Genomic DNA, 17,181 nt, shown 5'->3' with positions numbered 1-17,181 from the left:
ATTTGATTCAGCCTTAAAAGCCGGGTCAGCCTCAACAATGGCGGCTTATGGAAAAACCATTACCCCAGGTGAATTGTGAAATGTTAACCTACATGCATGTTTGCCATCACATCGCCTTTGACTATCCTACACAGCAGCACAGACGGAGAAGAGACAGCAGAGACAGAGAGACAGAGAACTCTGTGGGTTGCTTCTCAATGGAGTATGCAGGCTCCTCTCTTGGTGAGTCATGCTGCCTTTCTTTACACTTCTTGTCCAAGGCCACCTACCTTACACCTCCACTCTCTAGCACAGCTACTGCCAAGTTACTACGCCTGCTCATCCATTACACTACTCACAGCCTCTGACACAGTAGAAAAGTCACAAATGACTAATATGATCCAGCTGAAATGCCTGCTGCTGCACTGAAAATGATACATGGTATTTAAAGCTCAAAGCCATGATGTATATTTGTTAGAATATCATTATTCTATGTTATTTGCCTGGTTGAGTGATGTTGGATGTGAAGAATGGCAATATTTACTGCGGTCAGACTGTCAGTATGACGCTATTCACGCTCATCAAAACTGATCAAACCAGAGTCACCAATATGTTCATATGGTAAGATAATTCATAAAATTTCTCAAGAGGTTGACCTACAATCTACAGCAGATTTTCATTGAGCTGTTCATAAATTGTTGTTAGTAATGAGAGTCTTCTTAACAGAGTTTTGGTTTCTATGTGTAAAACATAAATGGAACAAAAAATTACATTACATTAATATTATTATTATTATTCACAGGTGTAGTACAGTACAGCAATTTCACTTGGTATTTGACCTGCTGGCCCTGCATGTTTGATGCTAGTGAGCTGTATGTGTGTGTGACAGTGTGAATCAGGTTAATATAGTGCCGGGGTTCTGCTAATTGGGTTAGTGCACGGTTTGGTTAATTGGGTTAGCAGCGATTCCATAACAGCTACCACGCTGGCAGACCCAGCTTGCTATCGATCAGATGGGTGAATGAAGGGGACAAACACAGCAGGTGCTTTCATTAAACAAGTGCAAGCACATGCAAACACGGCGAACTGCACATGCATGTACACACACACACACACACACACACAAGTGTCAGATTACACTGGAACTCCCTGCATCGGCTCTATTCCGACAGAGGGACTGAAGGAGGGTGGAGGTGTATGGATCCCATCAAATAAAATGCTGAAAGTGATGAAAATGGTACCAAACGGCTGAATAAATATGGACTTGTGCGCGTGTGTTTGCATGAAAGAGAAGGAAAGTGTGTGAAAGAGAAAAAGAGAGACCACTTGGGACCTCAGCTCTCTTTCATGTGGAGGTGAATACATAAATAATAAAATTAAATCATCAAAAACAGCCCAAAATAGTCCAAACTCTTCTCTCAATAATATACACACACAAAGAATCATACATTCCACATTCTTCAAAGTTATATTAGCCGGTAACAGGCTTCAAATTTAATAATCTGTATATTAAAATGTCAAGATGATGACAAAAATATCTTTTTTGAGCCAGTTAAACACGAATTAAAATGACCTAGGTATGTAGATAAGTCTTCCCGTCTTCCTTCCCAATAAAAAAAACGAATTGTCAGTAATGTGGTTGTGTATCTTCAGGCTTTTGATGTGCTGCTTGCCTCTGTAGCTACCTGTTATCTGATGGTACCTAGGTACAATCTGCAAGGTGTCGGGGGAGCGAGGCACTAAATAAAGACATTTTCAAGGTTTTCAGGCACGAAGAAATCTCAACCCCAGTTGTGTCACTTCACTTCCTTGCTTAACACAATCTGCTGCTGCCTCCTAAAATAGCTCAGTGTTTCTCTGAAGCCGGGCTCTTGACTTAACACCAAGATAGACAGATAGGGTGCGTGCAGCAAAAAAGACTTGTGTCAATGCAAAAAAACCCACAACATCCACGCGGAGACACGCTCACAAACCCAGTGCAAGATCTGGAGAGTGATTTTGTGTGATACTGCCGGGTGCTATGTGATAAGTACGCGCACAGTCTTGGCTGCTCAGGTTTCGATACGGGAGGATCACACACCTGTGATAGCGTGCTCAACATTTGGCTCTGCAATGTAACGTTAAGACCTTTATTTCATTTTTGCAAAGCTGCACCGTGCGACCAGTAGGGGATTCAAGGGGGGATGAGGGGAGATGACTTGTTAACCTGCTATCTCCTGTCTCCATTCCCTAGTGGCAGAGAGCATGCAGGGGGCTGTTTAGGTGAACATGTTAGTCTGGTCTGCCTGACTCATGGATCCTTTATCTGACTCAGGTTTGTGACAGGTATAATCTATGGCCTCAACCATGGCTCTGAAATATCAGTAGCCTAACTGTGCTGTGAACTGATGATGCTGTCCATGATACTGAAACAGTAGACATATTTATAATGGTGCCTTTTTCTCTCAGGCCAACCCTTTTTCCATTTTTGTCTTGGATCTTACTGTCTAAACTACATGTACATACTACAAATAATCAAACAAAAAAGGCAGAATCTGTGATTCTTTCTTTTAAAAGAAAAAAAATGATAATGTAAATGATGGTCAGGGTATACAACAAACAATCGACTGATCTTTACAAATCAAGACTCGATATATGTATGCATTAGTGATGGGAATTACCGCTCGTCGATGAGAGCAGAATCCTGCGGCTCCATTCCTCTTAGAGAGCCAGTCAAGAGAACGACTCATCGTTCTTTATTTTTCACAGGGGATGGGGGATACTAGGTTTATCTGTGAAATAATCACTAGGATGACGGTAGAGCAAGATTCGGATCAAATTCAAACAAGAGATCCCACGACAAGTTTGTGTGTGGAGTAGGTTTAGCAGCACTAAAATACTTGTATTGCCAGACCTAATGTCAATGATCCACATTATAAACATTGAAATGAGTCGGAACGAATCAAAATCAAAGGCAATTCCCAATTCTCCCAGTATTTTTTTTTTCTCTCCACCCCCGCCTACTTGCAGCATCCGGCATGTGTTTGAAGGCAAAAGAAATGACACTTCAAAGATGACACAGTGTAGCTTACTGGCCGTCGTATCACACTTGATACCATATAGACTTCCATCTAGACTCCTTTTAAAGAAAATATATACATAACAGTTGTCAGGACTTTAAACCAATGATCTGTTGATCTTTACAAATCAAGACTCAGTAGTCTAACAATGGCATAAGATTCAGTGCTCCCATTGGGCCATCCCCTCCGAGTGGACTGACCTCACAGAGAAAATGTCATGCCAACGTGTCTTTTATTTGTCACAAGCCTAAAACCATCGTCTAACTCTTCTAGGCCCCTCTTGCTTATGTTTTGATTTTGCTTTCATGAACTATTCTTTAAAACCGAAGGCAGCCTCTGGAGTGGAGTTCAGCTGATGTGATCTCTCTTTCCACAAGCCACTCTTATTAAGCAGCACCACTAAAAGCCGGAGGATTCTCTTACTAAACCAATCAATATAGGATCTGCCTCGCCATGGTCCCAGGAGCCCTCGACTCCACCCTTCATTCTTCCTCCAGCTTCCCGCTGTCCCTACAGTCTCACTCATTCATGGCAGGCATGAGAGCGAGGTGAGTGCTGTTGTGTATGTGTGTGTGATCCTGCACACCCAAGACAGATCTGCTTCCAAACGCAGTAGCGCTATCTCAAACCTCAGGAGGTGAAACAGGTGAAAACGGTCCTCTGAGGCAGAGCCGAGGAGCAAACCGCCTGTTAATGAATAAATAAACACAGCAGTCAGCATGAATGCCCCGCTGTCCTCGCGCTCTTTGAGTGCAGAGGCTGATCTTCCATCGCTAACACCTGTGTGACTGTCAGAGGAATCAATAAACAGCTACTGTTGCAAAGGTGAACTCGCCCACCAGCGCACACTGTGTGCCTCCACCGGCTGTCTGAGTCTCAAACAGGAAGAGACATTTATGGCAGCGTGACACACCTCATATTCATGCTAATACCACAACAGTGTTGCCAATTAGAGCAAAACATACAAAAATATGCAACTATTAATATGCAAATACAGACAGATGGCTTAGGAAGGTGTAGAACACACAAACATACGAGGACAAACTCAGCCAAACACACTCAGACCGCATCCTATCATGTTCCTCAACTAGTCTGTTCAGCCCTGATATATGACTGGCTTGATAATCAACACCATACAATGAGATACATTCAGTTACACAAATGCTTTAAAACATTTACCACAGGGTTTGTGCAGGTTTCAACAAGTTAAGACCTTTTAAAGACCAATTGAAGAATTATTTCACAAAAAAGCACAAGGACAGCGTGCATTTGTGGTAATTGGGTCAATTTTGGTTTTGTTTTCTAGTTGTTACAGTGGGATCAATACAAATTTTCCCCAAAACACAGTAAAAAGCAAGACTGATGTTATTGCAACATTATTAAAGTAATGCTTACTTTATAATTCAATCAATTTTTAAGACCTTTGAAAATCATATTTGAGATATTTTTAGATGTTTTAAGGCCTAAAGTTCAGATTATTGGAATTAAGACTTTTTAAGGACCTGCAGAAACTCTGTGCAAAAGCTAAATAATAAATTACCAATCACGTTTTATTCTCTTATCACAGTTACTTGTCTATGAGTAGGACATTAGATTTCCTGTTTTCGTATTATTTCTTACTGATATATTCACTCACAAGAGGGCTTTTCATACCGCAATCAAGCTGCTGCACATGATGCTATCATTAAATTATGTCCATGTGCTGATGCAACGGCCCCATTACTAACTGCAGGCAAGTCTGATAGATGATGGTGGGAGTTTTACATACTACTGCTCTGGTTTGTTGTCACTCTTAATATTATTTAGACCCATGTTTCCCAAACTGGGGGCAACAGAAATCACTGGGGGTCAACAGGGCTTTGTCTGCTGTGAGGTTGTCAAAATAAGTTTTGCACATGTTAACTAACAGGTTTCAACAAATTAAAATTTAAGACTTTTTTGATACCTTTTTAAGACAATTTTGAAGGATTTTTGGATCACTATGTTTATACTTTTAAAGACTTTTTAAGGACTCAAAAAAATCCTGACCAAAATTACAAATGTCTGTATGCAAAACTATTCAAAAAGACATTTTTTGTCCACCCTCAAAAATAGTAGTTTATGTCGTATGCCACACCTCTGTGACCTTTCAAGTTCTGTAATAATGAATCATTATTATTATTTTGGTAAGGATGAGTGTAGAAAGAAAAAACATTAAGCTTATACTATAAAAGAGACAATTACCAAACGTAAAGGTTCTAAGAATAGAAACAATTAAGTTGAAGTTCATTTTTAACAGTAAAGCTTTAGAATGAGTCAGTTATTCTTTTTGTGTGTCTGCTTTTCTTAAATACAAGTAGGTGGGGCTCCAAGAAAAAAAGTTTGGGAACCACTGACTTAAACAGTATCTGATACTAAATTTACTGGGTAGAAGTGCGAAGCAAAGTCTGATGAAACACACCTTTAGCCAGCAAGTCGCTGATTTGACGCTCAACCCAAATCAGAGCATGAAAAGTGGTTATGTAACACTCCCCTGCTCCTTCCTTAAAGCAAGAGCAGGCAATATTTTTATGTTAAAGTACGCCGATCCAACAGCATAAAACACAAAGCAGAAGTGCGATAGTGAAGAGCATCCTGTCTCCGCTAATGAGACCCAGATGATTCGCTCTGTTTGCGCAGATTAAACTGTTGTTGGTATAAACATTTCTCCACCCACAAGAAATGACAAACTTAAACTTTAAGAATGAAAAACAGTTTTTCCAGCATAAATGCAGAGTGCCCTGCGAGGTATTCGCAACGAGGCACTGAACTCTGAGTGGAACAACCAACAGCAGAAAACTGAGGTCACAGTGTTGAGTATTCGAAGTGCCAAAAAAGGTCACGCTAAGTCAAATTTCCTGAGGTCAATTTAAAAAAAAATGATTTGATGTTATTTACAATTGTGACTTTGCACACGTACAAATGCCTATGTGGTCCAATCACAAAGAGAGGAAGCAGCAGAGTTGTGCCGGTCAGTACATCTCCATCTGCATGTCTTTTTTGACTTTGACTTTTTGGACATAAGATCCACACTGAGGATTGTTTGGCAGCCACAGCTACACTCCCACATGCACTAAAGTGGCATAGCAGCTTGTGTCTCCATTACATTTGAGTCATAGTGCTTCTTTAAAAAAGATCACCAGGTTACCAATACTCACTGACATCTCTTACCTCTGTGCTGACTCTTATAACCATCTGGAAAACACATAATGGGAAAAAAAATGAAAAAATAATCAATATGTTATACCATGTAAAGACTGGCATAAATGGCTGCCCCTTTAATAGTCAACAAAATGTTAGTTGGTGAGAAGAGTCAAAGTCAACCACGTTTTCATTCATCTGTTAGGCGCAGAAAAAACCCCCAAACACCTAAAGTTCCATTCAGGTTGTGCCTCGCTGTTCGGTTCAAGGGATTGTTGCAACACAACTGTACTGTAACTGCCATTAGCCATTTAGTGCAGTTAGTGGTCCTAATAGACTGGGATACGACTTCTGACAGTTTGACACCTAGGAAAAATGTTTAAGGCTTTGACTCTGGGGACGATGAAGACATGGCGGGTTCAGGTAGGGACAGGAGGTGTTTGTGGCAAGTTAATTTTTAAGTACACATAATCTGTTACGGTGACAAGTCTACAAGTATTGTTTTTTTGTGAAGCCGGAAGTTATTCAGTCCCGTGTTTTGAACAATGAGACTGTAATGTTATACTGCGTTAAAATAAATTAACAAAATGTTCAGTCACTTTGCTGGTTGTTCTGACACATTCAGAATTATTCCTGCTTTGCCGTTAGCATGTAACAGGCAACCGGCTTTGTGCCCCGTGGAAATCTTTAGTCAAGGGCAGCCTCGATGAAAATGAATGAAAATATTGGATTGAAACATTGATATATACCAACATAAGTGATAATAAGGTTTTAAATTTTCGTTCACATTGTACAAATTAAGCAAGAAGATATCTTGTCTCCAACTACCGTCTCTGTTTGGATTACAAAAAGAAAATCTTTTGCATAGGATGAAAAAGTTTTTCATCCTGATGGTTAAATGATTCTTTGAGGATTTGGGAAATATGACTTGAATGTAATGGCAATATGTGAGAAACACAAACTGAGACCGCAGCGGCACCTACACTTGCTAAGAGGTGAACAGGCACAGGTGACAGTGATCGTGATATATGATAACTGAAAAGCCACACATATACATATATTAAAGGTTTTTTTTTTTTTACACCATCACCAGAAAGCTAATAAATCAAAGAGCACTGGTATGACTAAATTTGAGTTTCGGGCTACAGGAATATTTCTTCAGTGAAGACTATTATTCTGAGCTCAAACCTCATCCGCTGCTGAGACCTTGAACGGTTCAAACTGTCTAAAATCAGCTGGCAGGCTTCAGGACAGGAACATGTTTTCTCTCAGTTCATGTGGTTGGCTGCTAAATGGGACGAACAACGGATGGAGATCATTTCCTACATGTAACAATGGAACTGCAATGTTCAGAACAAGCATATTATCTTGTGTTCTAGTATTATGATTGTATCACATTAGACATAATGGGGAGTTAACAGCATATCTGTGTAAATCACATATTTTTTTTCTTCCCTGCTTTATTTATTGTATTTCTTCTTGTAAATAGTCATGTTCAGGGACATTATGCTCTAATGCTGTTGAGACATGAATCAATACTTATGAATTACTGTGCTCCTACTCTAATGGCAAGCTGCTGCACTGCTGTACCTAGCCTGAAATGTATTTAGTGCACACTGAGATGACGGATGCTAAACTACCCGTGCACTTAACAGGGGTATTGTGTGTAATTATAGTGTATATGAAATGTATACATTGGAAAATCGGGACATTTGACATAACTGGTGTGAAAAAGATGAAGGTTTTCCCAGTCAATGTCTTTTATCTTTCTGTGTTTCTAAGAAGAGAGCAATTGAGAGTATCAGCAATGTGCTGTACTATCACTTTCTTGATCTCTCGTTGCTATGGTGATCTCATTTTGTTTAAACATGGTATTATGTGTGCTCACTGTCAATGTTCAGTTCACCACTGGGCAACACAGAGGTAAAAAAGAAAACCATTGAAAACACTATTCTTTCAACCACAGTCACCCAATCTGGAGTCTGCGGGTCACGTTTGGCATCGATCCCTTTCTTCAGGCCGATCAGGGCATGATTTGACAAGGTCACGCTGTTAAATTATGCTTTGAGAGTATAAATGTTGGTCAATGTAAAATCAATTATGAACATCAATATTATCAATATCAATTATTCAGGGTTATCATTATGATGTTAAACTTTATATTTTTTTTACAATACAGCTGTTCAACTTTAAAGCACCTTTTCTGTCAGAAAAGTGTCTTTCCTTTCTTTCTTTATACCTCCAAAACGAAGCCTATGGACCTATGGATGTTTGTTTGACAATCAGATTACACTTATAATATATATTACAATCAATTAAAACTTTATTTCAGATTTAGAATGTTTATATAAAAAGGAACACATTTAATTTAATGTAATTTTATATAAAATCAGCATTTACTTTTCCTCCATCCAGATTAGTTTAGTTTAGTTTAGTTTAGTTGCACATCATATATATATATATATATGTACAAAAGACAATAAAATAACAAAACAGTTAAAACATTGTGCAGGAGAGATTGGAAGCCAAAAAGGCTTATGAAGATACCTCCCCTATGTAGCTAACAACGGATAAACTTCAAGGTGTCAACACTAAGAAGTAATATAAAATTGATATAGAGAAATGAAGGTATACAAGTTGCGATGCATTACAATGAGGTAGAAAAAAAATGCTAGATTAGTTTTGGCCTCTCCATAGGAAAGAATTTGGGCACCTCTGCTTTAAATTAACGTTGACTCATTCTCATGCTGTCTTTCTTCAGTGCTCATTTCTTGTTTCCTTCCGCTGGCCTCTGCACTGCCTCTTATTGCCCTATACACAGCATTAATAATTGAGAGCATTTTATGCAGACAGTGAGTTTTGGTGCCCTGAGCTCTTTGGTCACGGATCCATGGCACTAATGCTGGGTGGCAGGCCAGTTTGAGGCCCCGCACTCCAAGTCCAGGCTAGGGCACATCTGTCTGGCTGACTGGCCAATCTACCGGCCCCCCGATCCCTGAGCTATTATGCACACGGCTGACATGTAGCTACACACACACACACGTGTGCGCACACACTTTTTGAGGATTCACGGACCATTTACTCTGTGATCTGTAAAGCTCACATCACACTTTTGCACCTTTTACAGACAACCAAAGGCCACCGAGAACGACTGACATTTTCTAAACCCTAAATAACTGTGAGTCGCTGTGCCCTCTATTTCCCCCAATAAACACTATAATTCTCTCTCACACACACACACACCATCATACGCTCTCTCTATATATAATGATAGAACGGCAGCGTGGAAGAAAGAATTACACTGTTTGTAAGAGAAAACAATGGTGTGTGTGAGTGAGACTGAGACAACGTCTGTTTTAAAGTCTGACAATGGCAGTGTGTGTGAAAGACTATAATTGTGTATGCGTGAGTACGATAAAGAGGCCATCACTGTGTTGAGAGGCGATGACTGTGCATGTGGTAGGAATATTACTGTTTAAGCATGTGTTTATTTGAAAAGGAAGGTAGTTTCATTGAACAGGACATTTTAAATTCTCAGTTTCTTATTGACTTGCAGTGTTCTTGAAAAAGCCTGTATCTACTACAGTAAATATGTGTCATTTCTACCAATGTTTAAGCTTCAAGGAGAATTCAAATCAAGCCTCGGAGCACTGAAGGACGACCTAAAATTCGCCAAGTTTTGTTTGGACAATAGCAAGGTCACCAGCGTTGTGATTTGTCTGATTATTTAAACTCTACACTTCATAGTTTGAAGGGCTGTAAACCAACCAGGAACTGAAATTGCAATCCTATTTACACTTTAATCAAACTCCAACTCCCACACAGCTATTCTAAGTAACATATGTTCTCTTGGATACAGGATACTATCATCCTGTCGTACAAACACTGCTATTCTCAATCACACACAATATACTATCATTTTCTCTTGCAGTCTTACTTCATTCATCCAAATTTGCCCGCTGTGTTTATGCAGTCTTTGTAGCGGCTGTGCATTTGCTAGCAACGTATGCTACGTGTAGGCAGAGGGAGTTTACGTCCAAGTGAGCATCTTTTTTCTCCCTTTACAACCAGCTAAGATCCAGTTAAAGTTGTCAACAGGTTACAAAAGACAAATTTGTTATCCATTTTGCTAATTTGTTCAGCAGGCATATTTCACTGTTAGGCGAAAAAAAAAAAAACGTCATTTCAACGCACTTAATGATTCATATAAAATGTTACAAATGAACTATACAGGCTGCATGCTGCCATCAAGAAGATTCACATCATAATGGAAGAACGTAAAAAAAGAAATTGCACAACTCTGCTGTGGCCTACTACTATTACTGCTCACAGTACAGCTTCGACTACTCAGAAGGTATATGAGCCAGGGATCGTGCTATTCAGAGAAGTTAGTCTTTCTTCTGACTTTTCTGCCAGAAGCACCAGGTAGCTTTCTGGCAGCAAGTCATTTAAGTCCTTTTAAAAATTGATAATATCATTTAAATAATCCAGCACTTCCTAAACATACTGCATGCTCTTAAAATCATTATCGACTGCACTTTTTGTATGCTTTTGTGCAGTTATGGTTGTAGACTCTCTCTCCACCTCCCTATACTTTTGAGTCAATGCAATTTTTCAGTGTAAAATCCCCCATTATATATTATATTGACTAGTAAAGCTTTGTATTAGGGAAATGGTTTGGATTATTTGAGGGGTTTGTGCTTGTCTGTGGTCGGCGTGTTGCCTGCTGTTGGTGAAGTTTGGAGAAGGCAGGAGCGCCAGTGTACGAGGTTGGAAAGTGTGCTGCTGTGGACAGGGTCGGTTTCAAAATGTATGTTAGCCACCATAAAAAAGACCCATATAAAAAAAATGTATTCCACATTTAGAATATTTTCCTTAAATGCATTTTGAATATAATGTATTTGTTAACTAAGAGACAAGAGACTAAGAGATAGCATTATCTTTTTTTTGGTAAATGTTCTATAGATGTCAAGATAATATCGTTTCTGTGAATTCTTTTGGCCACGATAATCATGGTGTAGTGAAAGTCTGATATCACAAGAGCCCTAATTGGCAACAAATTTTTCTTTTGATCGATTCATCTGCAAACTGTTGCAGCTCTGAACGCAGTCCTGTACAACACCACTACCAACAACTCTACACCTCAGTTGCAAAACGTATTAATTTAATCAACACCTCGCTGATGGTATAAAAAGCTAGAACATAGCAGGCGCCACAAAAGTTGACTTTAGGGCAGAACAGTTTGATTGCATTAGATTGTACAGGTGTACCTACTAAATTAGCAACTGAGTGTATGTTTGTTGGAGAGAATTGCTGTGTATGTAGATTATGATAGTGAGCACAAGAAATCATTATTCTGGAAGTAAAAACATGTGTTTGTGTGTGGGGGAAAATATAGGGAAGCTGTGTGTGTGTGTGTGTGTGGGAGCAGCTATGATTTATGACCCAAACAGCCACTCATAAATATTACACTTTAAGCACATGTCTGCATGTGTGTTTATGATAAAGAGAATATACATTATCTTACATATGTGTATGCATGCGTAGGAGACGTGAGGGAGATAGTTAGAAGCTGGGGTGCAGGTGTGCAAGTGAACCTGAGTGTGTTTATTTTTTCTATGAGACGAAGGTGGGAAGGGATGATGGTGGATGGGAGCAGGGAGGGAGGGAGGAGGAAGGAGCGCTCCAGTCCTGTCGCCTTGGGTGCATCAGCAGCAGGAATTGTTCTCTGCCCTGTGGGGGCCATCTGACTGTTCTGTCACCCTCCACAGAAGGCTGACTCTGCCTTAAAGTGCTCGGCCCCGCGCCTCCAGTTCGACATGCTTGATGTTTAATACATACACAGGGAGAATATTGAGAACGCCTCAGGAGAAATGCAGTACACACAGGCTGTAAGGGAGAGAGTTTTTTTTTTTTTGTCAGTTTGTAGAACAACCAGGAATAGAGGAGCTCCTGTACAAAGTGTGCGTGGGCAGGCTGTGAACATAATTGCCCAGAATTCGAACCAGAGCTGGATCTCCATCGCAAATTTGAAATATAGGAGATCCAAGAGTTAAGCACCTCTCAACAAAAGGCACTTGTAGTGAGTGGGGGGACAGCTTCGTTGTGCTGCCGATTGTGTAATACCAGGAAATCTACGTCACATTTGTGTAGGGTATTTCGGTCAAAATAACAGTCGTAAACTGAAGCCGAAACGTCTCTCTTCCAATGTGCTCCTCCTGCAGTTCTGCAATCAGCCCGAGTGTGGTGTAATTCAGGGCATCACTCCCCAATAAGGCAGGAGAACGGGCCTCAGGGGTGACCCTCCTGCTTAAGTCAACACAATGAGTGTAATGAGGTGAGATACACGCACACACACACACACACATAGGCACGCACACACACAGAGACACACACTGGGTATGGAAACCCTTGCTGCATAGTAAGTGGATTTCATTCATCTACATGCACTGAGCCTGCTATAGAAGTTCTACTCACACCCACACATTCAGCAGCACTGCGAGTGTTTCACTCTGTAGCTTATTACAGGTGAGAACACCACTGCAGACCGATTTAGAGCTATAGCTGTTGCAATAATTAACACTGCTTTTTAACCTAAAACTTATAGAAGTCTGATGCTCTACCTTCATGTGAGAGGTGACAGAGAGCTGGGCGGGATCCTCCATTTGGAGAAACTTAGATTCACTTGCAGGGAGGAGGGTGTTTGATGAGGGATGGGGACCAGTTTTAATAATCGATTAATGTTTTGAGTAACTGAGTGAAAGCAGTCAAAATTCTCCAAATCCAGCTTCTTAAATGTGAATATTTTCTGGTTTATTAAGTCCTTTACGACACTGAACTGAGTATCTTTTGGGCTGTGGACAAAATAAGACATGCGAGGACTTCATCCTGGGCTTTGGGAAACACCGATTAACATCTGCCACCATTTCCTGACATTTCGTAGACCAAACAACCAATTGCTTAATCTATAAAATAATTGGAAGATTAATGGACAATGAAAATAATCATTAGCCCTAATGTTAAGACATTTTAGGCGTCTAAGGGTGGACAAAGGTGCGGGATGAATGATCAACATTATTAATCCTTTAACAATGGCAGCTGTAAATGCGTTTACTTGTTTGTTTTGTCCATTTTTTTTAACTATGCAAAATTGCTTTGTATCTGCACTGAAAATGAGATGCTTAAAGCCACTACTAGGAACTTTCCAACACTGTTGATTTTGGAGGCCCCTGTGGAAAAAAGAGGTAGTGCTTCCACCATAATAGCCACCAAATATAACATAAAAAATAAAATTATCTAAATAAAAATCTCCTCTTACTTCCTCTTTACTGGTTGATGTGCTAGTCACTGTAACTTTGCATAGGAAACTGTAAACACAGGCTTGTTTCATCTGATTTTAAGAGAGACAGGTATAAAAACAATTAGGACTAGCCGATCTTCTCCGGATGGTCTTGTTAACTTATGCAGGTCCTATAGATGTATCAGTGATAAACTGAGACTGTTTCATACCCAATTTAAAACTCCTTGTAGTAGCTTTAAGAAAGAAAAAGGAGTATTTGAGGAACTCAGTTTTTTTGTGGTCGTGTTCAGTGTTTTAGTAAAAGATGCCATATTTTCAGTGTATGATTTTGAAGTAATCCAAAAGTATTCAGATTAGATTACATTTTTTGTAATCCAATGGATTATGTTACATTTCAAAGAATTCTGACCCAACCCTTGTTCTTGCAAGAAAAGGGAAAAATAAGATTGCTTTTAGGTACTAAAGAGGACTGTATCCTGTCACTGACGAATTCTGAAAATGAAGCATTAAACTGACATTAAAAGCCACCGTTTCTGTTTGACATGTCCGCGTCTCCTCTTGCGCACCGAGTTCATCACTTCTGAGTCCATAATTAATCAACCCTGCTACTGTGTAAGTAGGACTGGTGGTGCCTTTCTCTTATCATCACGTACAGCAGCAACCCACGCCCTCCGGGCCATCAGCGGATTAATGATGAGTCCCCGTGATAGGAGAGACCCTCACAAAGGCTTTATTAATTAGCCTCGTACTGACACTGTGGCCGCGGTGTGCAACACATGTTCGCTCTAATCAAAACTTTAAAGGGACACGATCGACCTCCCAATCAAACACTCAGTGCAATGATAACACTGCATGATATTAAAGCTTCATGCATGCATTCATTAAGTTACGTGTGCGTGTGCTTGTCTGTGCAGGAGCGGGTTAAAGTGCACCATTTTCCAAATTAGCAAAGGCAGCTTTCATACCTCACTGACCGACCTGCACTTTCCGAAGACGCCTATGAATGATTGATCAGACAGGTGGGATCGAGTGTGGAATCATTCTCGTGCGATAAAGACGCTGAACGGTCCGAAAAAAAAAAAAAACTGTCCAGATGTGGCCAAAGTGGAGCCGGAATGAAACAGAGAGACAGATGTAGTGTGTTGTACTCACTCGCCCCCCGGTGCGTTAGAGGAGCATCCCGGTGTCTCAGGGCCAGCAGCTCTTCAGATGAGTTCTCCTGGGACAGCGCGCCTTGATCCTCACTATCATTCTTTGCCGAGCTCCAGCAGCCTCCTCACAGCCTCACCTTACTCTTCTTCTTTGGCATCACATGAAAACAAAAAAACACAGCTGCGCGCCAGATGTAATTCGCCTTTGATTGTTGTTTCGGGGTTCCGGCCGTCCGTCTCTCTGTATGTGGAGCACAAGTGACAGCAGCGGATTCCTATTTGAGGGGATGCTGACGCGCAACCGGAGGGGCTCGCCTCCTGCCTTTCTCATCTGGCTCCATCAGCTCTCCGTGAGGCAGCACCATGTGACTGAAACCGCTGTCAAGACAGAGAGAATGGCAGAACTGGTTTCCGGTGACAGCTTTCAAAATAAAACACTCATTAACAAATGGCAGGAAAGATTATTTATGTTGGGCCAAAAAAAAAAGCAAATGAGGAGACACAGTAAAAATGTTAATGATGGTTAACTTCCTTATTTCTGCTAATGTCAGCTTGCCAAAGGATGCACGATATGTTGTTTTTAATCATACTGAAATTATTTTGACAAACACTGTGATTGCGATATGACTCACGTTTCGTGGGAATAATCATTTTTGCATCACAACTTTCATTTTGACTGAACAAAACTAGTGAAATCATGATGATGTGACATTTGCTGGGGTCTGTACCAAACAACCAAGTTTTCTTACATCTGGAGAACAAGATTTGTAGGCAGCACAACACTAAATGATGCTGTTTCATCGCCTTTGCAACAAACTGATGCTTTGCAGTCTGGATATTGCACTTGGTCATATTGCAATTTTGATATTATTCAAAATATTATTGAAATGTGTTGGTCATTGCAAAAAAATATCATTGGTCCTACAGTGAAACATTTAGCCAACTGAGAAAAACTTGAACAATATTTTATATACAGTATTATTTGCATTAAGCTATGTGTAAGGTTTGCTATTGCAAATAGAAATGATTAATAGAAAAAAAGCTTAGCTAATGTTAGCTTTAGCTAATGTTACTTTCAGTTAGACCTAAAACTAATATGAATAAGCTCAACATTACAAAGTAAATAAGAATGTATTCTGGTATTGATATATTTAACAATGTTTACATGAACATAAAACTCACAAATTAATTAAGATTATTGTCAATGCAATGAACTGTGTTTCAGTTATCTACAGTCAGCGTTGTCAGGGCATTAACTGTTAACACCAGCTAGCTTAACTGTATGCTAATGTGGCTAAATTTCCCACCCATCCAGGATGAAACGGCTATAGTCACTGTTAGTTGAATAAGGAGAACCAGAATTAGAAATATATTTATGTTTTTATGTGCACCAAACTAGTGCTAAAATACTCGTGAAAATTTGATTCACGTTCACTTCACAGGTATGCCCGTGTTGCTCTGTTTCTGCGTTACCTAAGGTAGTTGTTTGTTATGCAACATTAGTGTATACCATATGTTTGGAAGCATTTTAATTGTACAGGCCTATATTTTATATAATTTTACCACAACAGATTGTAACCAAGGCCTCATTTTAGGGCTACACATCAGGCTCTTCATCCTTGGATTAAGTCTTGAACCTAAGCGTATGGTCTTGAGCTACTGACACTATTCACTATATTGATAGTGAAGAATAGCCCAGCTAACAACAATTTAGATATGGATTTAATAGGAAGAAACAATACTTTTATTTAGCCTAAATCAACTGATGAGCTATACACAAATTGTTTGCTTAGTATATAAAATTAAAGTTTTCCTTCTTGAAACTCTTATTTCCACAGGGAAGTGGGTGTGTTTTTCTCTCAAATGGACCTAATGTGGATGTGGGGCAGTTAAGTTGTTTCAGCCTCCCACTTTTCTGGTTCGGAGAGCTTCTTGCTCTGATTTCACTGCTCTTTTTCGTGTACAATTTATGCATCTAGATCATGAACTGCGTATAATCTAGATAGTATTTAGGTCAGGCCATTCTACTGACCGAATACAGTAAAGAAGAAAGCCTTTCACAAGCAGCAGTCAACCCAAGGTATGCTTTTAATTTGAAGGAAACATACACAATTTCCTGTACTTCTCCAGCTTGTGTCTGGCTTGACGCCACTGTGAAGGCACCCATTCAATTAAAACCGACCTCACAGACAAGCGCCTCCTAGTGGCCATCTTTAGAAGAACGCCAACTGTTCAAAAATGATTCTGGGGACCATTATTTCTTCACCAAAGCATAATCCCATAATAAATTATTGACATGCTCCTCATAATAGCCTCTGTATTTATTCTTCATTGAGTCTGGAACTTTCTTCGTGGCAAAATAGTGAAGAAAAATCCAATGAGACTCTGCCTCCAAGGGCACATGCATAATCTTAAACTTTTATGAGCATGGGTCTAAATAAAGAAAGCATTCATATGCTTGTCAGACGGCCAGTGGTGGCTGTAATTCGCAGCTATGTAGGGTAGCTTGTGCTGATAAATGTTCTGTAGAGCT

General features: G+C 39.9%; 1 protein-coding gene across 2 annotated transcripts in view; it reads right to left on the bottom strand.

Annotated features, from left to right (window-relative positions):
- LOC146325105 (uncharacterized) overlaps window positions 1-15,119 on the bottom strand; it is a 62,366-nt gene extending 47,247 nt beyond the window's left edge. For both annotated transcript variants that reach the window (XM_084720913.1, XM_084720914.1), the window contains exon 1: window positions 14,650-15,119. The gene's annotated coding sequence lies outside the window, so the exon portion shown is untranslated. The remainder of the gene's footprint in view (window positions 1-14,649) is intronic.
- Window positions 15,120-17,181: the final 2,062 nt, after the last annotated feature.

The sequence above is a fragment of the Lutjanus erythropterus genome, chromosome 6 (genome assembly GCF_056507025.1).
Source record: "Lutjanus erythropterus isolate fLutEry1 chromosome 6, fLutEry1.hap2, whole genome shotgun sequence".
In the NCBI taxonomy this organism is placed as follows: domain Eukaryota; kingdom Metazoa; phylum Chordata; class Actinopteri; order Lutjaniformes; family Lutjanidae; genus Lutjanus; species Lutjanus erythropterus.
This window is presented reverse-complemented; position numbering and strand designations above follow the sequence as displayed.